Source organism: Amblyomma mixtum, chromosome 3, assembly GCF_055824585.1.
Source record: "Amblyomma mixtum isolate Tamu chromosome 3, ASM5582458v1, whole genome shotgun sequence".
In the NCBI taxonomy this organism is placed as follows: Eukaryota; Metazoa; Arthropoda; class Arachnida; order Ixodida; family Ixodidae; genus Amblyomma; species Amblyomma mixtum.
The window spans coordinates 234,066,819-234,090,076 of NC_143014.1; the positions used below are offsets into that span (position 1 = coordinate 234,066,819).

Sequence of the window (23,258 nt, forward strand, 5' to 3'; positions counted from 1 at the left end):
GTCGCAACCAACCAACCGTCGGCGCAGAGCGGCGGTAGACACGGCGGATGCGGGCTGAAAAAACGGATGAAGTTGCTTTCGCACTTTCCGGGCTTAACCAAGCTGAGCCTCTGCCAATTTTTTTGTTTGAAAATGAAATGCCCGGATCTTTTTTTTCTTGTATAAATCTTTACTCAATGGACATAAAGACCACGAGGTGGCTTGTAATCAAATTTTAGAGGTCAAAAAGCTGGGATTGTTGGTTACAGTCCTTACTGCAAAAGCGCAAAAGAAAAAGAACGAGGCCAGACACAGGGCGATGGTTGGTTGGTTGGTAGGCCTCAAATAAAATGACGTCGTTCTTTGTCTTCGTCTTTCGCGCTGTTGCAGCATAAATAGAAACTTTGGACCTGCTAATGAAATTTTTTAAACTTAAGTAAAGTTTCGCTTTTGTTTTCTAGCCCCTCTTTTCTATGGAGGCGAAATTCTAGAGGCCTGTGTACAGTGCGATGTCAGTGCACGTTAAACAACCCCATCTGGTTGAAATTTCCGGAGCCCTTCACTAAGGTGTCTCTCATAGCCTCAGTCGCTTTGGGACGTTAAGCCCCACAAAACTAAACCAAACCATTTAGCCCCTCTTTTGTCGTTATGAGGCCTGCACTGAATTTTAACAGTCGCTAATCATTAATACAGTGATAAATCTAGCGAATGTTATTTCTCGCGAACACGTGCCAAAAAGAGAAAACGAAGCCGATGAAAACGAACCCGCCCGTGGCCATAGGTCTGTGCAAGGCTGATCTCCCAGGTCTCCAGCGCTTTGCAAACACTGCGTCACAGTTGAAGCCGCTGATTCGAGAACCAGCTCTGCCGTGCTTCAAGGATGTGCCATCCGAACAACTACTGGGAGGATGAGTGCCACCCAGACGCTTCCCAAACCCGCAGGCGCAAAGGTTCTATCAATCCCCATGCGCAGTCTTCTCCTTCTGACCGGGCACTGGTCTTTCACCCCGTCCCGGAGGTCGAGCATATCCTTGTCCAGATCTTACGTCGCCGCAGCCAACGCTTGGCAGAGGGAACTGGTGGTGATTGCCGGCCCCAAGCTCTGGGTCGAGGAGCACAGGGCACAGGGTGGCGATCCCCGGCCCCAGTATCTGGTCTTAGTGTAGAAGTGGGCTCACTTACGCTTGTGCGACGTCATGTTCTGGTCCGCCACCAATCGCCGAAAGCCTCATCGTGCTTGACTTCCAGTAACGGAGCACTTGGCTCTCCTGGCGGGGAGAGAGTGCAGTCGCTGTTTAGAAAAGTAGTGCATCCAAACAGTGTGCTTATCAATATTTTGCAGGAAGTAATTGGTTGGAAACGTAGCGTAGATGTATTCCTGACTCACAACGCAGTGGACAGCACTCGAAAAGATGTACACGTACACCCTTCCATAATAAGAAGGTAATCCACCCATCCACCCACGTGCCGCCATGGGGCTAAAGAAGAAAGCTATGCAGCTTCCACTGAAACTTCGTAGTGAAAGAAAAATTCCTCACCGTCGCGGGTTGGAACCCCAAACACGGACTAACTTTTCTTGAACCACGAAGTTTCTGTAGAAGCTGCATAGCTTTCTTTTGTAGCCGCATGGCTGTGGTTCGGTGGATGTCAGTAATTACTCCATTGCTAGATATCTACTCCATCTTAGGGGATTGCTTTGAACATTTGACCATGCACTCTTCAAGTGGTTCACGTGGCCTGTGTGCCGCAGGTATGAAGACCGGATTAAATTATTTATCTCATTTATTCCTTTCGGATCTCCAGCCATGATGGTCTTCAAACACTCCAAGCCTGGCAGCAAGGAGGCTGCGGTTGCCACCGTGGAGAGGAAGAAGGATGTCACGTCGCTTCTGGGGTATCAGGAAGGTATCACAAAGCCAGGGGCGGCCAATCCTCCAGCTAAGGGGTTGCAGTGTGCGCTAGCAGCCAGATGCGAAGGACGAGGATATCTGCGGCGGGCCCCAGTGCAAACGAAACTGCTGGACTTGCTGCTGAGAGCCAAGGAACCACCCAAAAGAATGCCGAGGGGCTTTTTTTTTTACAAGGTGTTTTTTTTAATTGACAGGTATACCGGCTACCTTGGATACAGTAAAGACATCTTGAAAAATGTCGTGTCTCTTCTGTTTTCTTCGCCCGTAGTCCTCTGCACTTATGCTATGCAGTTTCTAAATGTAATAATTTCTACTTCGCTAGCTGGACCTCCAGCTCGCATTCCTCTCGTAGGATGGACTTCTTACGCCCATACTCACTGCTTTTATCAGCCCTAAGTTCCTGCCTGCTGGCTGCTATTGTTCTGCAGTATTATACGAAGCAAAATGTACAATCATGCAATACTACATCCGCTAGAAATATTCTCGAAAGTTTATTTTCTTTTTATCCCGAGAGGCTCGAAGCATAAATATTTAGAGGTATTGCACGCCGCCCTTAGTTCGCTCTTTTGTGTTAGCATTCCGTTGCTTATGACCAGGCTTTCCGTGGCGTACAGAAAAATCTTTTTAATCAAATATCCCATATTTTCCGTGTTAACCATGACGACAGATAAAAAAAACCTTCAAAGCCAGTCACACTGTGACCCCCTCGCATAGCCGCTAAGATATCCAGTTTTCTTTCTTTCGTCACGACAAGAAGAAGATGCTCTAACTCCCGCCGTCTATAGTTTTGCCATTCCTCTGGGCAGCTGATCCTCAGTGAACTGCAAAGATTGCAGTCAAGCTGCGCGAAAGGCGCAGCCTGAGTGTGAGCCCACAAGACAAGCGCCGACTAAACACAATTTTACCGGAAGGCACGCACAATATCCCACGCATTCCATCGAGGAGTTTCAAAAAGTGCCTAGATGTGGTGTACTCGAAACAAGTATTTTCATAAGAAAACTGTAAGCCGTGGCAAACGTAACATTTAAAGCAATGCTAATTACCTAGCTAAGAAACAATACTTACACTTTTTTGATAAGTCTCGCAGTTAGAGCCAATGGCGCGGGTTCGTGGTCACGATCGAGACGACCGAAGCTTTACCTATTTTTGGCAAGAAGAAAAATTTGTTCCCTGCAGCGCGTGGAATTCCAGTGCTATTTTCCCAGACAACACCAGAAAGATGCACATGAGGCACACGTGCACCGGAAGTTCAGTGCAAACGTAGCGTCCGCTCACGGCGTGTTGCAACGCTCATGGCATCCTATTAGAACTTTCTGCATGAATTTGCTGAAGCATGGCGGTTGCCATTTTTGATTAGACTTTTACTTAGAGAGTGTTGCTCAGTTTTTACAGGGTTTACAGTTTTTACAAGCAGTATACTGCTTTAACTTTGATTTGGTTGTGTAACTGCCAGCAGTGCTAGTGGTAAGTAGAGTTTGACATCCGAAACATGCACGTTTGCGGCCTGAGACACCGTAGTGGACGACGCACAATTAATGTCGACCACTTCAGTTGCTTTATCGTGTCCTAACATGACACAGCACACCGGTGAGTTTTACAGGGCTATATGTTAAAGCCAAGGTTCAAGGCCTCCGCGCCGTGGTCGTCGCCCTCATTCAGCATACTACGCGGCCACAGGATCATGTGAGGACGTGCCTACCCCGAGCGCATAGCCCGTTCCTCGCGCTTACTTCGTCCACTCATCTGATGGCGACTAAGTTAGCGTGAGGCGAAGGATGATTGCATGGCACGGCACCCTGCGCACCTGCGCAGTAGCAGCCGCCGCAGTTCTGACAAAGCCTCCAGCGGTGACGCACGCACCACTCGCTTTGCGGCAGAGCCATAGATGCAGGCCGGGCAAAGCGTGCCAATGCTGCAAGTATGCGGAAGGCCAGAGCGAAGAACCTGCGGTGGGTCGAACAGGGGACGAACGCTCTCGAGACGATGCCCGCATGCGCGCTGCACGAGGACAGGCTCAAGTCCGTGCCAACACATTTACCACACCATAAAGCACTCGGTATAACCTTCCCAAGAAGAACACAACCACACAACCCTCTCGCTTGACATCATCGTTCAAAAGAAGTGCAGCAATCGCAAAAGCACAATGGCGACCAGCTAGTGCTGATCATCCGCACCACCAGGGGTCGCTAATCACCATTATTTTAATGGTTAATCTTAATGTGAATTGCCAACACAGCAAACAATAAAATAATAAAGAAAAGCTGAGCATGGCGGCAATTGCCACCACCCCGTTTCAAAGGGGGCGCTCCTATCCAACCATCCATCCATCCATCCATCCATCCATCCATCCATCCATCCATCCATCCATCCATCCATCCATCCATCCATCCATCCATCCATCCATCCATCCATCCATCCATCCACCCACCCACCCACCCATCCATCCATCCATCCATCCATCCATCCATCCATCCATCCATCCATCCATCCATCCATCCATCCACCCATCCATCCATCCACCCACCCACCCACCCACCCACCCACCCACCCACCCACCCATCCATCCATCCATCCATCCATCCATCCATCCATCCATCCATCCATCCATCCGTCCGTCCGTCCGTCCGTCCGTCCGTCCGTCCGTCCGTCCGTCCGTCCGTCCGTCCGCCCGTCCGCCCGTCCGCCCGCCCGTCCGCCCGCCCGCCCGTCCGTCCATTTCTTTTTTTTTTGCTGTTCGCCTTGCTAAATCTTATACAGTCCTTTGATAGCCGCATCAAGCACTTTCTCTCCCTACGCCGGCCCAGTATGCCACCATGTTTCCAGGTAGCTATAGGTCTGACTGCGCCCTCCGCGGTCAACATGCCGACAGATGCAGCAAACTATGGGCTTACCCCGCTGATGTCCATAAACCAGAACCGCCACTCAGTACTTTTGAGCAGTGGGAGATCGCGCTTCTCGGCTCGGACATGGCTGTCCAACGCCGTGACATCAAGCGAGCCACCGAAGTCATATCACGAAGCAAGGTCTTTTGATCATCTAGCGTCGTGCCAAGTTTCGTTCTTATGTTTTTTTTGAACCAATAACATTTTTTCCTCATGCTGCATTTCACCTCCATCAAAATGCTGCTGCCATGGCCAGGATTTATTCCGGCGTTCTTGGACTCAGCAACCGAATGCTATAGCCACTAAGTCATCACGGCTAGAGGGTGCCGGCAGTAATAACTAGGGAATGCCACATAAAAGATTTCATTCTTAGCTACGGAGCAGACTGACGATGTAAAGCGTTCTGCTGGCAGCTTATAAACTCACTGGGTAATAAAACCAAGTTCAGCTTTTCTTTCAGTTTCGAGAAAGAAATTTCATCTTATAATTCATACCGTTTGATTCGTTCATTACAGGAAAGCAAAATTATACGGCTTTCAAATGCACTTTTTTGTGCTTAAAAACGCGGCAACCACCTGCGCCACTTGGTCCAGTCATTGCTCTATTGTTTCCGAAAAAGGCTGCGGCGTGCCACAGCCATGCAAATCGACGGAGGCTCCCTGCACGCAATACCCGGACAAGCACTCCTCGATAGTATGAAATGGATCCCCCAACTTAAAGCGCTTTGGTTAGGGGACTTTTTTCGAGGAGCTTAGCAGTTAAAGCGTGTTCGCAGCACAGCGGTCTATTGCAGGATTTCGATATATTTTTTTAATTCTCAGTAAACATGCTAACCATGCCAGTCGGTCATCAAACTGTCACCAAAACCAGTATCATTTTCTTGTGCTACCCCGTCGCTGTGGCTCAGTGGTAATGGCACTGGGCTGCTGACCCGAAAGACGTGGGTTCGAACCAGGCCGGAGCGGGCGAATTACAATGGGGACGAAATTCTAGAGACGCGTGTGCTGTGCGATGTCAGTGCAGTGTAACGAACCGCAGGTGGCCGAAATTTCCAGAGCCTTTAACTAGAGCGTCCCCGTATACATAGCCTGAGTCGCTTTTGGATGTTAAACTCCCAAAGGCCATAAGCCATTTTTTATTCTGCACCATATATTGGTGGCCAAGTACAGGGTCCGTCAAAAGTTCCCAGGCCACATGGTCCGCTTTTCATCGGTATATCCTGGCACTTAAGATTCCGATAGAGCTATCGAGGTTCTCAGATGGTAGAACGATCCTTCTTCTATTCTCTACAGATATTTTGAGCTTCGAGCGTATCTCAACAGCCCGACTATGCTGCTCAAAAACAAACCCTGTGGCCTTGGAACTTTTGGCGGACCCTGTACATATGGCGTTTGGTTGCTGAGCCAGAGGTGACGGCATCGAACTGCGGCCCTGGCTACGCACCTTTTCGATGCGGGCGAATTGCAAAAATACGAACGTTTTATACGATGCCACGCTATCCCGAAGAACCTAGACAATGGAAATTAACTCGAAGGCCTTCAATACGGCGTGTCTAAATGTCCACGCATAGCTTCCGGTGGAAGAACCTCTTTAGCACACCGTACTATACCTCGCCTGATTCTTTATGCAGAAGCTCGCAACGCATTGCAAGGAGTGAGGCTATTACGAACCTTCTTGAGGTAGTAGTGCATGTAATGTTCTCTTCTCGTGTGAATCATCGGCAGCAGTTCCTTATTTTCTCTGGAAATTGCACAGAAGTTATGTCAACTATGCACAGGCCTCGCGTCTGATGTCGCTTGTTGTATCTTTTTTCCTGTTTCTTTTTCTGCCATAACCCAATGTACACCACGTGCGTGCCTGTTTGTTAATGCACTGTACTCTGCCAACTCCTGCTTTGGCCGCCAAAAGGTGGCTGGCAGTATTGTAAAATAATTATACTAATAACAATGTGTCACCCATTTGTAGAGCCTTTTGAATATTTAATGATATCGCTTGTCGGTCGACCATGCGTCTTGTCTGCGCCTTGTGACGGTGATAAGCGCTGAAATCGGAGAGAGTTCGCGCAAGCGCGCAAATGCCTCTACAAAGAGAGCATTTTCCACTACGATGTTCCCTTCACGAAGACATACGCCCCGCCGCATTATCTGTTGTACACAAAGAAGAAAAAAAAAAGCTCGCGTGAAGTAAGAGCACGTGCATGACTAGCTAAAATGGACCGTTGCGACGAGCTTTCTCGTTTTTGTCGCCGCTGCATGTGTGGAGACCACTGTGTTCATCAAACGTATTTCCAATCAATTCTCTTTTTCTCTCGTATGACTGTAGCCCGTGCATGTGGCAAGCAGCTCAGATAAAAAAAGATAACAAAAGAAATTCAGCTGCGTGCACGAATTATTGCCTGGAATGTGAACCCTTTGATATGCCATAGCGTGTTCCTATGTAGGGACACGATCACGAAGGCGTGCACCAGCTCTCTAGTCAGGGCTTTAGTCACTAGGAGGTCCTAAAGGCGACTTTCATAACATTTTTTTTACACCATCACGCTGTTTTTTTTTCTCAAACAAACAGCAGGGCGTGTGTCCTTGTGATGGGAACAGCGCAGCAGACGACGCTCACATTTGGGGCGCTTGCGCCAACTGTCGCCGATTTCCTCGTTAATAGCAGTTATGAGGCGTTTACAAGCCGTAGGGCCGACCGTGGCGCGATATTATAAAAATGCGGAAGGCTGTACGGCTTTCTTCTTTCTTCCACTTCTTTTGACTGTTGCTACCATAATCGCCACCGCCATCGTTTCGCAGACACTCACTTGCGCCATTGCAGGTTCAAGCTCCAAACGGTCAGATACCGCTGTGTGTACACAAGGCTTTTTGTTCAAGACCACTCCAGGCTCAGCATGCCTGCTAGAGGCACTGCGAGGCGCTCCTTTAAAGGTGCACTGAAGAGGAACCTGAACTCGCCTTTTTGCCGCGGGAACTCGATCTACACGTTCCGAGCATTCTTAGAAACATCGACTTATTCCCCTGTGTGGCCGATTTCTCTAATTAAATTGAATTAACGTCCGGCTCCCGCCTTTATTTTTGAATTATCCCTCGTAGAGTGGGTGGAGTCGACTAACGCGTGGAGTGCCTTTCAGCAAGCTCCGTGGAGGCTTTGCTTTCGCTTTATGTTGTTTTTTAGGTTTCCGTGAATAAATAGTTTCATTCGCAAATAATATAGCCGCCAAATAATCCCGTAGAAATAAAAGCTCTGCCTCTCCCGTAACCGAGAGTAGAATAAGCATGAAATGTTTACTGGCATAATGCGAAGCGCACGCGGACACGACGAGACGCAGGCCTGAGAAGAATGTATATGCAGCGCGTTCGAAACTGTTCGAAGTGCGTAGAGGCGAAAGCGTTTTCAGCACCACTTTGCGTATGTGACACTGGTGATGTTACCACTGGATTACGTCACACATAATTCAAGACGAAGTAATGACAAATTACTGATTAGTGTGTAATGACTGATTAATGACGAAATACTAATAAACTGCTAATTAATGACGCTTAAGCTTGGCCTTTAGGAGTGGAACGCGACAGCTTGTTGTAGCGCTGCCAGGCAGTCCGCGGAACGCCACCACCCGTTCGGCGTGATGCCTCGTCCTTTGAATGCGACGCTTTTTGAGGAAAGGAAATTACGTAGTAATTCTCTGCCATCTCGGTGGACACTCGAGCCGCACCTTACAGGAAGGTAGGAACGCCACCACCCGTTCGGCGCGATGCCTTGCCCTTTGAACGCAACGTTTTTTGAGGACAGGAAATGGAGCAGTAATTCTCTGTCATCGCGGTGGACACCCTAACCGCACCGTAAAGCATTTCATGCTTAAATATTGTGGCATGTATGTGCTTTTTGCACGCGCTATTAGAAATCGGAAATTATAATTCCGTGCATTATCAAACGCACAGCTCGACTGATACCTTGATAAACATCAAGAAGGCACTGGCAGCACTTATTTTTTGTGACTCGTTTGGAGACCAACCGGCGCTTGCATGCCGGTCGCGTAGGAGGGCTTAGAGAGTCTCGTTAAATCTCGTTAAGTCTCGTACGGTGCCCGGATGTTCTCGTTTCAGAGCCAGGATGACTGGAATTCAGTGCCCGGATGAGTGGATTTCAGTGCCCGGATGATGGCTCTCGGTCTCGGCGTGACGTCACCACACTGCCGACAACGGGAGCTAAAAGCATTTCATGCTTAAAAATACGCGCGGACTATTTGCTTCTGCGGATTACTATGTATTACTCCGCCGATGGCAGTGCGGCAAGCCGCCACGGGACTGAGTGAAAGGCACTCCGCGCGTTGGTCGACTCCGCCCACCGTACGAGGCAGAATTTAAAAAAAAGTGGGAAAAGTGCCACTTGAAGGAGTCTGTAATGTCTGATTTGGGCATTAAAAAGTGCCCGTCCGTTTCCTTCGTGCACAGCTTGGCGATTCCTGCGGAAGGGATATGGCAACCTGCGCAGAACCTGAATCGAATGGCGACACCGACCAACACATGGACTTCACCACCGCGGTGCAACCGTCTTCGTGGATTGTGACCACACTGCGTGGTGCCCTGTGCGCCCTGACGTTTATCCTGCTGGCCGTCTACGACGGCGACCACCTCCTGTGCCCCAAGCCAGAACCGAAGTGCAGGCGCACGTAGATCTGCGACGGCACCCTTTGTCGCGAGATCGCAACTGCGCTGAGAACCAGCCTGTCAAGAGTGGTCAAGCCGTGTGACGAAACCTACAGCTACGTGCGCGGGTCACAGGAAGGAAAGCACATGGTACGTGCACCCCGTTCTGGCTGCCTACGCTGTAGGAACTCACTTGGTGTGAGAGTGGTCTTGTTTGTGCGTGCTTCTCAGGATTCCGTGCAGGATGAACTCCTCAAACGGACGGTTCGTTCCATGAATGAGCTGAAGAGAAAGATTGTGACCTCGGCGTCATCAAATCAAACAGCTGTGCACAAGGCGGCCATGCCATTTCAAGTCTGTGAAGACCTGGCAGCCAACAACCATAGCTCCATGGAGATCATCAGACGCACGCTCAAAGCTATCGTTCTGTTTGCTCCCCCTGAGTGGACCGGCCCGAAGGTCGCTTCTATACAGCTTGCAGCGGCTTACACGCGCTGCGCGAGTTCTTCCTGCCGTTAAACTCGGAGCCTCCAGAACCTTTTATGCATGTCTTCCGAGGGGCTCATAGCCGTGGACAGCCAAGTCACGCAACAGCTTATTGGGCAGCTTACTTGACCGGCAGCCAGTGGCGACTATCTTCTCTTGGATGCAGACACCGTGGAAGTTTTTGTGCCGGGAATCGACAAGCACATGTAGCGGCAGCTCGTGTACGGCTGCCTTGGCCACGATGGGCCGCTCGAGGACGATGTGTCCAGTGCAGAGTTCGTCCGAATGGTGCTGTCTCTTCCGGTGAAAATAGGAGCACCCGCGACGCAGCAGTATTTGAGGTGGTACGTAATCGAGACGATGGCGCCCAATTACCACGGACCGCGGGTAGTCTAGACGGCCAGCAGTGCCAACATCGCGATCCAGAATCAGTAGCTCAGATGCCACCGCGACCTCCAGAAGTACGCGGGCCGAGCTCTCGTGGTGCCGTACGTGCGCGACTTACGCTAAGACGTAGAGGTGGACCTGAGAACTCTGTGCCATGAGCTGGTGGATGCCTACGTGCACGTGCTGCAGGCGCTGCTACCATTCGTTGCGGCGTTCAGCTTTGCCGCTTACAAGGAACATCACGGCATCCAAGGAATTGGAGCAGCAGCAGAAGGAGGACCTTTCGAACTGGTGGGAAGATCTTGCGACGCTTACCTGAACGACGCGTTCCGAAACTATAGCGACAAGTCCACTGACGTTTTTCACTACACACTTCAACTGGAAGTGGGCCTTAAGAAATCCGAAAGAGACAATGTCACTTTTGCCCACTCCCTCCACACAAAACTGCGACGTCCACCGTTTTACGAGCTCGTTAACAATGCTGAAAGCACCGAGGATCACTTTCGCATTCTTTCTGACGCGATAGCCGTACCGTTCTACCATATCGACGGCCCCCTTGTCGTCAAGCTTGGAGGACTGTGATCTGCGATGTCGTCGGCACTACTGAGGCTGGTGACAGCGAAGGGCTCCACTGATCGCAACAACTCGTCGCGGGTGGAAGAGGGAAGTAGCCGTAGCCATCCTCACGTCGACTGCGCCCAGCGTGTGGTGCGAGAGTTAACAGAGGAGTCTGAGGTGACAACTCGGCTTTTCGAAAGGCGTCTCTACTGCACGTTGTCGGGGCTCGTGACTCAAGCGATTCCATTGCCCTGGTGGAGCTGCCCGAACTGTCTAGCCCCCCCTCCCCCCCCCCCCCCCTTCCACACCCCGGCTGCTGTATACAGACTGGTGCTACCTGCAGTGTGGCGAGAGACGAGGTTGTCGTAGGTGCAACGCAGCTCTCAGATAGCTGTCATCGTTCGCCGATGCCTTCGGCTTTCCAACCTCAGCGCCAATGAAAAAAACCGAGAACCTGCCCTTCTGGCTGTCCGCTTACGGTCTAACCATCGACACGGCTAAAACACAAGGATGATTTGTTTTGCTTCGAGAGCTAACGTGGTTAATAAATAGGGAGTCCTGCTCATTGGTTATATTGCCGATTCAAGTTCGGTTTCCGGTATGCGGGGGCCCGACAAGCTCAGCGCCCTGTGCGTGTTAGGCGCGCAACTGGCTCTTCGTGTATGGGAATACAACCCTGATCGCTTGCTAGTTGTTCCTGGGAAGTGTTAAGGCTAAAGCCTTTAACGGCTCATGCTCACAGGGTCCGTCCTTGCTTGTGGTGTAAATCCGTGCACTGGAATCGTACCAGCTGTGGCCTCTCCTCCGCGCAGCAGCGCAACCTCCTCCCTTCCTTAGTAACCGGCGCGCGGGTTGGGGGCGCAGCTGTGCATAGAAACTTTGACGTCACACAGTTGCTGTAGAACGATGGCGCGCGCGTCGGCGGTGGCAGCTGCACCAAGGTAGATGTACTATGGTAGCGTAGGCTGCATAGAAGCCCATACGTTCAAAACATGGCGGCTTGTGGTGCGCAGCCAGCGCCGTCTTCGAAATGCGTGGACAACTAAAAAGTGTCGTCATAATTAAAACAAAAACTCGACGTCAAAGTCACGTGTTTTAGTGACGTCATATTTGTGACGTCAGCGTCACGTGCTGCTTGGCGGGAAAAATAAACTGCTGAACGCCGCGACGCTTCAGCGCGACACCCGACACGAGAACGAAGAAAGACACGACGAGTGCCGACCACCAACGCTATTTTTAGGTAGTCAGTTCTCGTTGTGCCTTTTTCCTTCGTCCTCGCCTCAGGTGTAGCGCTGAAGCGATGAAATGTGACGCCGCCAGACAGGTTATCGCTCGCACATCGTGCAACCGCACACCTCTTTTTTGCGCACGGGGTCCCCATGGCCACAGGCGATGCCCTTTTGGGGCAAAAGCGACAGAACCGCAGCCAACCGAACCAAACTACACAGAAGCGCTGGCAGAAGGGAAAAGCGGAAACTGTACACGAACGATGCACACCAAGAACTCGAGCAACAAGCAACGAGGAAAAAGTAGGGCTAGCAGAATCGAGTTTCAAACAAAAGAAAGCAGAATGGTCAAAAGATATGACCATGGTATTACAGCACAGCACCGTCAACCTTGGCATCGTCCCGCTGCCATTGCCGCTGCTCTGAGCGAACGCTGTCATAAAATTTTTACAAAGCAAGCGCTATACTTTCTAACAAAATGCACACAACTAAAACACTTTAAAACTGAATCACTGCAATTGTTTTTGAATGTTTTTGAAACACAAAATATGGCCTAATTATTTCCCTCTTCTAGTCGTGTTTGTCCACTCATTTCATTTTGGCGCTTTAGTTCCACCACTAATTTGATGTCACTAGCACTTGGTTCTGGACCGCATTCAAGCCCCGGCTTCGCGACCTATTTCAATTGACCTTGGCTGCACCGCCACCCCTTCACCAGACGTCTCGTTGCAGTCGACTGGGTGAGACGCATGGCTCCGAAGCGGTCCAGTGATTCCGTGCCAAGCAGTTGGGGGAAGCGGCAGTGGGTTGTCCACAAGGCTTTCGCCAAGCACACTTTAGAATTTCCAAAGTGTCTTCGGTAATTTTTTGTGTGATATCGCCAGGCTCGTCTGAGCTCCATATGTTGTTGGCGTCTATCTCGTAGCAACCTCTAGCCGTGTGGGATTATTCAAGCGCACTTTTGGGCATCTTCGGGAACCAGTGGCTTTTCATATTGCGCTTTTTTTCTGAGAATTATTGGTTTTGCGAATGCTTACTCAGTACTGAAATTTAGCGGAAACGACAGGGCCAGGTGTGGCGTTTTCTTTGCACATAACAGAATTGGCCCCGCAGCCCTTTGTTCTGTAGTTCGAATCCAATCCAACTCGCTAGCAACTCAAAAGGAAAACGTTCAAAGCAGTTTAATGCCCACCATAGGGGCAAGGTTTATAACCACTTATCGCAGTAACGTGATCGGGACTGGTTACAGTTTAGGGGTCTTTTCCAGACGAGGCCACTTATAACAACCGCAGTTATAACGCACAAGAACGGTATGACCGTCAAAATATGTATTATGGCTGCGGCGCTTCGTCTCAGATGATACGAATAATCGTGACCGCACCAATCGGTAATAACGGAAAAAGCAAGCTACTATAAAGTCACCCCCGCAGCCTAAAAATCCTGCTTCCCGCGTCGCGGGAACCGAAGAACGTCTGCGAGCTCTGATGTTCTCCTCTAGAGGTGTTGTTCACGCCAAAAAAACAATGAAAAAGGCAGCATCCAAATTGAAGTTGATGGCCTGTCAGACGAGCCGCGATAGGCTACAAGATCAGTCGGTGCGTGTGTGTGTTCCAGCTGGGCAAAACGCCTAAAGCGGAAGGATGCAGAAGCGTAGCAAGAGCGGCAGGGGCAGCACCGAGAGTGAAATTACTGCATACGGGTGCTGAAAAAAAAAATTAGAGATCACGGCGGCTTCCCGCATTAGTAGAATGCTGGAGTCCCTCCTCGGGACTCCTCGCCTCTCTTTGCCTCTCTTTATCATTTTATTTTTGTTTGTTAATTTAGCTACAGAATTAGCGTAATTAAATATTAACTTATTTACTCTGATTGTACCTTCTTTAATCTCAATCAACCATTTTGGTTTTTCAATTTTTACGCCGTGGTTGTTTTCCCGTCAATTTACTGTATCCCCGTCAAGCCTAATGAACCGTCCAATGATTTTTGCTTATAATTGACTAATTATTCTGTGTGAATTAAACTTATTGTTCGATTAATTATCACTCATCTAGTACATTTAAATTTGTTCAAAACTTTATTTTCATTCTTTTGCCTATTTTCCGATATTTTGCCGTCCACGACTGTTTTCCCGTCCATTCACTATATCGACGACCGCGCTATTTCGACTGTTTTTTGACATTTTTGACTCCAATTAATTAACTAATTATACTATCGACTTTTTTTTCCGCATCATCCTCACGTCATCCTCTTTGGATTACAACCACCCGTTTGATCCTACCTCTTCTGAGAACGTCACAACTGCTTAGGACACGTTTTGCGGACACATTTTGCTGATACGTTTTGCGGACACGTTCTGCGGACACCTTTCGCAGACACGTTTTGGTGACACGACCCCGCGGACATAGCCTGGAATTGTTTTCGCATAATAGTAGTATCGATTTTAGAAATTTTATTATTAGTCCCGAGGTACGCTTGCGGCACAACTCTCACTTGGCGTGCGTCTGCTGCCCAGTCAGATCTCCGCCTTTTTCCCTGCTAACACGTGCAGGCAACGCGCAGACGGCAGAGATACTACAGACTTTTAGCAGAGCGGGACAGCAGCCAGCGGAGCGGAACGGACTAGAGGGGACACCGCTGCGCATGCGCAGAACGCTCAAGCGGCCAGCGGGCTTACGGCGCGGCACGCTCGCCCGCTCGTCTGGCCATCCCCGCGGAGAACGCCCAGCGAAAGAGCGAGAGGTGCTTGTGCTTCACTTGACCATTGCTGTCCCAAAGCTTTTTTTTTTCTAACACGACATACTTACTAATAGAGTGTAAGGTCCACAATGTCAAACAACATACTAGAAACACAAGTAATGTCTTTTTTAGCAATTTTAGTCTAATAAAAGCAACCCTGATTCATATTCGTTTCAGCGTAACTCCACTTTTTACCAACAGGTGGAGAAGCAAAGGGCTCCGCTCTACTACGCTCAGCCCCGCCGCGGTGGCTCAGTCGTTACGGCGCTCAGCTGCTGACGCGAAAGACGCGGGTTCGATCCCGGCCGCGGCAGCCGAATTTCGATGAAGGCGAAATTCTAGAGGCTCGTGTGCTGTGCGATGTCAGTGCACGTTTGTCACCCAGACTTCGCGCACTTTTAGCGTGAAGCTCCCAGACACCCTTAGAGCGTTTGGGGGTAGCGGTCTCCGGCTCAAAGGAGATGCCCTCGACTCAGCGTGGCAAACTCAGCGGAGACCCGCTACCAAGTGACAAGAGGTTTTTGGGCGTCTGGTGCCCAGATTTCGCCGGTCGCAAGCCAGAGAATGGGTCGGAGCCAAAGGTTCACAAACAAAACAATGTTTATACAGCAATGAGACGATACAGAGGATTTCACAATCACTAGTACAAACACATACAAAGTGATTAACGAAACAATGTAACTCCTGCAAAGTTAAACTCGAGAGAGAATACAATACAAAGGCAATATTGCACCTAAAGTGCACTAACACAAGAGAGAGAGGTAAACAAACAAAACACAATTAGTTCACCGGGCACTGCGGCAGTCCGACGACCAGAGTTCCACGACGATGCCGTTCCGTAGACTGGCGACCGTTGCCTCGTTGGTCCGATGCTGGCCGAGTGGTGTTTTCCCGGGAGTCGAACGGGCGCGCTTCGATGAAGCTTAAACGGCGGTCCGGACAAATTTGAGAGCGGTCAACGCCCTTCTTTTACAGGCTCGCTTTCACGTCTGTTTGTTCTACGCGTCAAAGTAGGCGCGCACATACACGCAGCATTTCCCGCGTAGTTTCCCTTCCTTACTCTCGCCGGCCGCGCGTCCTCATTGGTCAAAGTCAGGAGACGTTTCGCGAAGGTTCGGGCTAGTTCTGGCGTGGCGCCGCCGCCGACGGGCGAGGGGGACGTGTCTCAGTGCACGCAAGGCTACGCCCTTTTTCCCCCGTCAGCAGTAGAAGCGACTCGTATGTTCGAGAGAAATCTTCGGCATGGATGACTCATTCCCTCGGCGCACGCCGTGTCGGTGAGCGGTGGTGGAGGGCAAAGGGAGCCACGCGCTCAGCGGGGGTTTTCTGCCCCGTTCGGCTCGCGCCGGCGAGACGCTGTGCGCGCGGCGGTGTTTTTCTTTGTTTGTTTCAAAAATGCGCCGAATTTTGTGACAACGTTAAATAACCCCAGGTGGTCGAAATTTCCGGAGCCCTTCATTACGGCGTCCCTCATAGCCTGAGTTGCTTCGGGACGTTAAACCCCAATAAATCAATAAACCAATCTATTAAGCTCATTCGGGCGTTTTAGACGCGGCCCTAAAACCGTTTACTCGCGCTACATTCCGCCGGCGCTCCGCTGGGAGGCGTAAATGCGCTCAGCTAAAAGTCTCCACTCCGTCGCGCCCTCGTTTACAGCGGTCGAGTAGTGCGAAGCAATCAGTGGAAGTGAAATCAAAAAGAGAGAAAAAACATTTATCCCCCGACAGTGATAAAATCAGACAGTAGCCTTTAATTTTCGCACAAGGTGCTGTTTCCCACCTGGCTTCTGAGTCTACGCGGCTCAGCTTCAGCGCAAACTTTCTAGAACCTAGTACCTGCGGCGAGCTGTCGCTTTATTTGGAGCCCAACGCACTTACATAAGTGTGACGCGTACTATAGGTGTTCTGCGCGCATATGTGCAACGGTTGCTTCGTTACTGCATCCTTGAAACTTTGTCGAGGATCCAAGACGAAGATGCCGGCCTACCACCAGTTGCTGTGGACACGTCCGTCGCGATCTGTGTTGTCGCTTCACTAAAACGGCTTGTGCGCAGCATAGGTCTCGGCCAAAATATGACTGCGCTGGAGAGCTTTAAAACGCGACTTGATAGGGTCTGTTGTGAAGAAAGAAGCGTGGACAACGAAATGTTTAAACGAAATAAACACCACTTTCTTTCGGCTCCATGGTACGCCTCTATTAGGGCAAGTATTACGAACTTAGGATACAGAGAACGCCATACGCGTGTTCGTCATGTCTGTGGGCTTGACTTCACTAGCGAATTCTTATTGGGCTGCAAATAAACACAGTATATACATATAGCTCTTTCTCCCTTCGAGAGCACAATACTGCCCATTGTGTTCAGTATTCGTTCAGCATCCGCTTTTTACAGCAAAAACTGTGTTATCTACAGTGATGAGCACGCGCGAGGCTGTCATAACACAAGGCAATGCACCTCACAGCAGTCACGGCGTGAAGAAGCAAAAAGGTATAGAATGGGGACCAAACGAAGAGAACTAATTGCCCGAGTGCGCATTTACAAACTGAGTGCCGATACTCTCCAGCAGCCGGCTGCGCGCTTATGACGACGCCACGTACTTTCAAGGAACATGAAAGCTCATGACACTCTTTAGTATCCCAGGAAAAAATTTTCTTTGATTTCAAAACTTGTATCTGATCCGATGACGACCCAGAGCCTCGCTGCCTCGCTGACGCCTTTGACGACTCGGCCATCACCGCTGCCTTTTTTAACGCATGAAATGCTTTTAGCTGGCGTTGTCGGCGCGCCGTAAGTGCCGTTGGCGCCATAACGGAGGGAGAACACGGAGGAGAACCTAAACAAATGTTGGCAAAACTTTCAGCTATCCCATGGTGCCTATGTGCTGCTGCGCGGAAGCGGCTCAGTGTCCAGCACAATCGTTCGCTCGTAGTCATATTTGTGCTGACATGACATGCAGTGTTAGGCCACTGCGCTTTGTCTGACATCCGCTTTGTGCTGCTTCGTTTTTCAGGACGTTTTTTTTTTTTGGTTTCTTCAATGTACGACGCCGAGCACTTCGAGCAGAGGATCTTGTATACCACGCCTTAAAACCCCCATTCACAGAATGCGTTTTCACTTGCTGCTCTGCCAACAGAAAGGTTTAGTGCGTGGGAAGACGAATCAGTCGGCCCACATTGTATTCCTTTTATAAAAAAGGAGGCTGATGCCGCTTAATCTAAATGAACCTGAAGCCCCAACAGCGACCACGAGCTGTTGAAATCGAGTATAGTTCTCGATTGGGTGCAATGGTGCATACTATTACACCATTCTACCTTTCTCGACCTTCTCCTCGCGATAACACACCTGCTAGGAATATGAAAGGCGAAAGAGTGAGTAATGTGGAAAGCTAGTGACCTGTGCAGCTGAGGGGATGCGACCATGGTGCCCTGGAGTCAGCGGAATGCTCTCTGCGCTATTCTACTCTGTCCTTTCAAGAGCTTCCCTCTCATACAGATAAACAGGCAACCGCACCCTCCTTTTCGAACAAGGCGGCGACAATGCTCTCTGTGAACGAGGCTTTTCGCTGGCTGCGGCTTTAATACGTCTCCAGTCGACTCCAGCCGACAATTCAAGTGCCGATGCTGTACGGACAGTGCTCTTAGCGTAATCTATGTGATGGGACCAGCCGTGCTCTGAAAAAGAAAACAAGCTTCGCCATGGTCGCAGAAATGATGCGATGACAAGCTTCTCACGACGGCCTGCCTTTGGTCTTCGGCTTTCAGTGGGCAAAATTTCAAGTCCATAGTTCCTGGAACCCAACATCGCGGATCCTCGGCTGCCGGTATTGACAAAAACCTGCATGGTCGTCCCCCCCCACCCCCCCGGTTCTCCTTTGCGCCCGCCTTTGCCTACGTTGTTTCCTTAAGCCGTGCCTGCTAAACCACCGTTATGCCGTCGGTTAGCAATGAAGAGGAAGCGAGCGGAATTAGAATGTGTCTCTTTTAGTTAATTAAACCCGAGTTCCTAAAATTACAGCAAGAGCGCCACAAACAAAATTATTGACGGTAATTGAGGCTAATTGAGGCTGTTGAGTCGGTGTCACGGCAAGAGAGATAATGTGGACTAACACTGACGCTCGGTTGCCATCTTAATCGCAGCATCGTTGTTTGACGAGATACGAGGTCTGTTAGAAAAGTATCCGACCTTTGGCCGTAGAAAAAAAACTTGCATAACTGGAGCGTTCCAAACCTAGTCACCTTCAAAGTAGTCTACTTGGGACTCCACACACTTCTCCCAGCGGTGCTGCCATTTTGGGAAGTATTCCGAAAAGGCCCCTTTCGGAATGGAGTTTAGCTCAGCTGTCGTTGCAGCCATAATGTTAAGCAGAATACGTTTTCGTAATTATAAGAACTGGTAAGGATATTTCTTATCATGAGTTACAAGCCTCTCAATAAATAAGGAGCCTAACTTTAAAAAGGTAGCAATTCAATACTGCTTAACCAGCCTAATAGTTATCACGTCTTACCTCTATTCAGATGCGTTTCACACACTAAGATTGCTTTACGAAAAAAAGAAGGCTTCGAAGTGAAAAAGCCTATCTTTAAAAATTGCTGACCATCTTATGGGGAATACCCGGTATGTAACACCTTTGATTTCCCGCTGCCAGTTAATTTATGCTTCCAGTAAGCACATGTTTTGACAAAATCAAGCTTGTGTTTAATGTGCATTATAAGCGCCGCTGGCGTAAATAAAGAAAGCCTCCAAAAGTTTCTACATATACGGCTCAGTTACCAGCGCTCCCGATGTCAAGCATTGGATCTGAAGTTTTAGGAGCAGAGATATTTAGCATCCTAAGCAGCACTGACAGAAAAGGACATAATGTGTTTATGTATATACACTAACAGGAGCGGGCTTGCAACCAGAGTAATTCGAAAAGAGGAAGCGACAATACGACTGAGTGAAGTCCGTAAAAAGTGCGCCGTACGTACTGCTACGGTAATGAATTGCGGCTTTGCCTGACCGCTGCGCTTGATGTCCATAGCTTTAGTTCTTTGAGACAGCAGACTGCCACTCTATCAGTACGTCGACATTCCTCGAAATCCACATTCCTCTGAACTGAATATTTCTAGTAAATAATTAATTATTCTAATAAAAACTACATACTCGCAGAGATGCTCTTGAAACCGCAATTTGGTTTCAAAAGTGCAAGACACTCAGCATTCCCAACACTACAGGTTACGATGGTTCTGGCATCACCGCACCTAGACACTATCGGCCACGTGAAGGACTGAACTCATATTTATCAATCGGCTTCACACAGCGGGGCGTGCATCTCAGTAGAACGGCACCCCGAGCTGCCAAAGAATGGTTTCTTTGGAAGCGGGAAATCGCTGATCCCCATTCGATCTCATATTGCCGCTGCAAACGCGGAGGACCTTCTCGCATACGGAACACTCCGAAGGCGTCAGGGGCGCCAGTATCCCCTTACATCTCTTCTGCATTGTCTATCAAAGATCAAAGCGTAGGAAAGCAATGAATTCCTGGCCTTCTAAGCGCAGTTCACGCACGTAAGCAACACCATCGAATCTACCAAGAGTTTAGAAACACATAACGAAAACGTACGTGACTGCCACGCACTTGTGTAAGATGTACGACGCCCAACGGGACGAATTTCTCTATGACGTAAATCCGAAAGCTAAGTCGAGCGGCTGCACCATGCAGCCTTGTCCTACTCGCAGAGGAAAGGTAGTACAAAGACGCGTCTCAGAGACCCTAAAATAGGATCTTCATGTTTCCTAACTCACCGCGCATTACCATAAGTCGGAAGAAAAGAAGTACCTCACACTTCCCCTATCCCACGTCACCGCATGTTCGGAACAAAACAAATGAACTGTAAGCTGGTGCCAATCAATAGATCGTGAATGAACAAAACTGACTAGTTCTTATCAGATTGCTACCGGCGAAGTTAAGTCCAAGTACCAACAGTCTTCAAAAGAACAAGTAAACCGCGTCCAAAAAAAAGCTCAAAAATGTTTCACAATTGTTGCCGCTCTAGCACTACAGGCCGCAGTCGCGCATATTCCCGGGATCTGTGGAGCACAGTCGTGACTTTGAAGCGCGACAGATCGACAGGTGTTGACGCGCCTGTCTGCGGATAAGCCAATGTATAGACCAGAATCCAGAGCCGCTCCTGGGCGCGGCCATTTTCCGCCGACTAGTGCGCCGCGGTGCGAGCGTTTCTTTGGAGACTGCGGGGCTGCGGCAGCTCCGCGGGCGCGCCTGCATATAGCCGCGCTTCGGGAGCTAAAAAAACATTGCCGAGTATACTTCCGCAGCGTGGCTCTGTTGCAGGAAGTATTCACGTTATCAAAGGGAGGACATTGATGCGTTTTAATGACATTTAGTTTGACGTTCACGTGAATTGTGCCGACGCTTAGAACGCGCTCGTGCTTATATCGCTGCCGTCTTGGTGCTCCACTGCAAAAAAAAAACTTTTCGTTCAATATCAAGTATTAGGTGAGCGGCTAGCACGCAGTTCCAATTCCCATGCCCTCTTAATCCTTCGGCCATAGAGTACCACCCACAAACAGGGCTTTCTTGTAGCATGCGTGGTGCGCCCGTTTATCAACAAATTACAGCTGTCAGCTTAACTGAGTCGCAGAGCCAACAAAAAACAAAATTTGTCATGGTTTATACAACCTGGTGCATAAAAAGGTACTTTTGCTCAAATTATCAAACCTTGAATAGGTATTAGCAACGGATCCAGCTTTCACGAATTCTGAGGTCCGAAGTCGCGTTCATTTTATTCGGTAGCTCTCGCCGCGTGTGACAGCGTTGCGTAGGCGTGTGGCTATGCGTGAATGAACGTATTAAAACCGCGCATATTTTCTTATGATTAAGGTAGATAGCAAAAGCAGAAAGACACTACGGGAAACCCTTTATCACCCCCCCCCCCTTTGATCCCTATAACATGCGTGCGGAAAGAGCAACTGAGATCAGTAGCGGTCGTATTCTGCTTAAATATGTAATATGACCTGCAGTATGAAATAAAATAAACAAAACAAATGTTGCACGGGCCGAGTCAGTGCAACTTGAGGTAGTTTGTTTTTTATTTGACTCGAGGTCCACAGGCCCTGGCTCATCGGGAGAGGGCTTCCCGAACGAAGGGCATGCAGTGTGGAACAGATTGGCTGAGATTTCATCAGAACGTCCTGTATGAAACGAGGTCATTTAGGTCCATGTGTCTTTCTTTTACGTAAAGCAGACGAGGAATGGCGGAACTGGCGGCGACAAGGGAAGCACTATCCATTTTTTCCTTTCCGGAGAAAACACGCCTAAGGCTTAAAGGGAAGCTGAAACGGTTTTTTGATAATTCGAGGTTATTCAAGAATTCGAATCTATCAAGCTTCTAGATGAACCATGCAAAGTATTTTTGCACCAGCATTTAAAATGGTGACATAATCGCCGAGTAAAACCACGACGATGTTCAGACTTCTCCTCACTACGTTGGAGGAGTGCGAGGAAACTCGGCAGTGACGTCATTATCGTCGAAACTTCAGATGTCCGCTGCTTCCGCCTGCATGCTGCTGTGCGTCGTCAGATGCCGCCAAACAATGCATTGTGAGCTTCACCTTCGATGGCGTCGGTTTTCTTCGATGGAACAACCGTTTCTTCGCTGGAAACGTAGTGCCGTCATACGTGACGTCATTATCGGGGCCTCTGATAACGACTTTATTTGGCGATTACGCCACCGTTTGAAATGCTATAGCAAAACGATTTCGCAGGCTTTACCAGCACATTTTGCACATTCGGCAACCTTAAACTCATAGAATTCTAAAACCGCTTCAGTTGCCCTTTAATACCAAAGGGGATGAGTGTAGCTTGTATTAGGGCATTTGCTTTTGACAGTTGTATGAATACATTTTCTTTGTGTGTCGTCGAGCTCCCATGGTATGTTTGACCACGTAATAAGATTGAGAGCTGTTTTGATTCTGATATTGCCAAGACCCCGAAATACTAGGTTCCGTTGATTACCACCATCTGAAGAATATCAGATGGAGGCAAATTTATCGACATGCACTGTTAAGACTACAACGAAATAAAGTGGCATTGAAAACTACCGAAATTGCGTTCTGAGATGGACGCTTGCATATCCAAATTGGCGCATCCGTTACTACAGGGATTCACATTTGTGGTGGATGTGGCCATTGCTTTAGTAGTAGCGTATTTTTTTTTATTTACTCGCGATGAACCCGTTGTCACATTGCATATCTGGTGCAGCTAGTGACCGGGGTCTGGAATGTTGCGCTCCACGCATCTCCACCCTGCGGAGTGGTCACGGACGTCTCGGCAGCATGGGGAGTGGTGGCTCCTGTCGCCGTTGTAACGCTGGAACCAATGCATCGCCGACGGTTTACGACCGCAGTAGCCTGAGTGTCGGAGGCGGTGGTGCTCATATGAGCTGCTGCGACTTC

At 49.3% G+C, this 23,258-nt stretch overlaps 1 pseudogene; it reads right to left on the bottom strand.

Moving 5' to 3' along the window:
- The window catches only part of LOC149354046 (uncharacterized), a 99,411-nt pseudogene that overhangs the window by 27,100 nt on the left and 49,053 nt on the right, over positions 1–23,258 (bottom strand).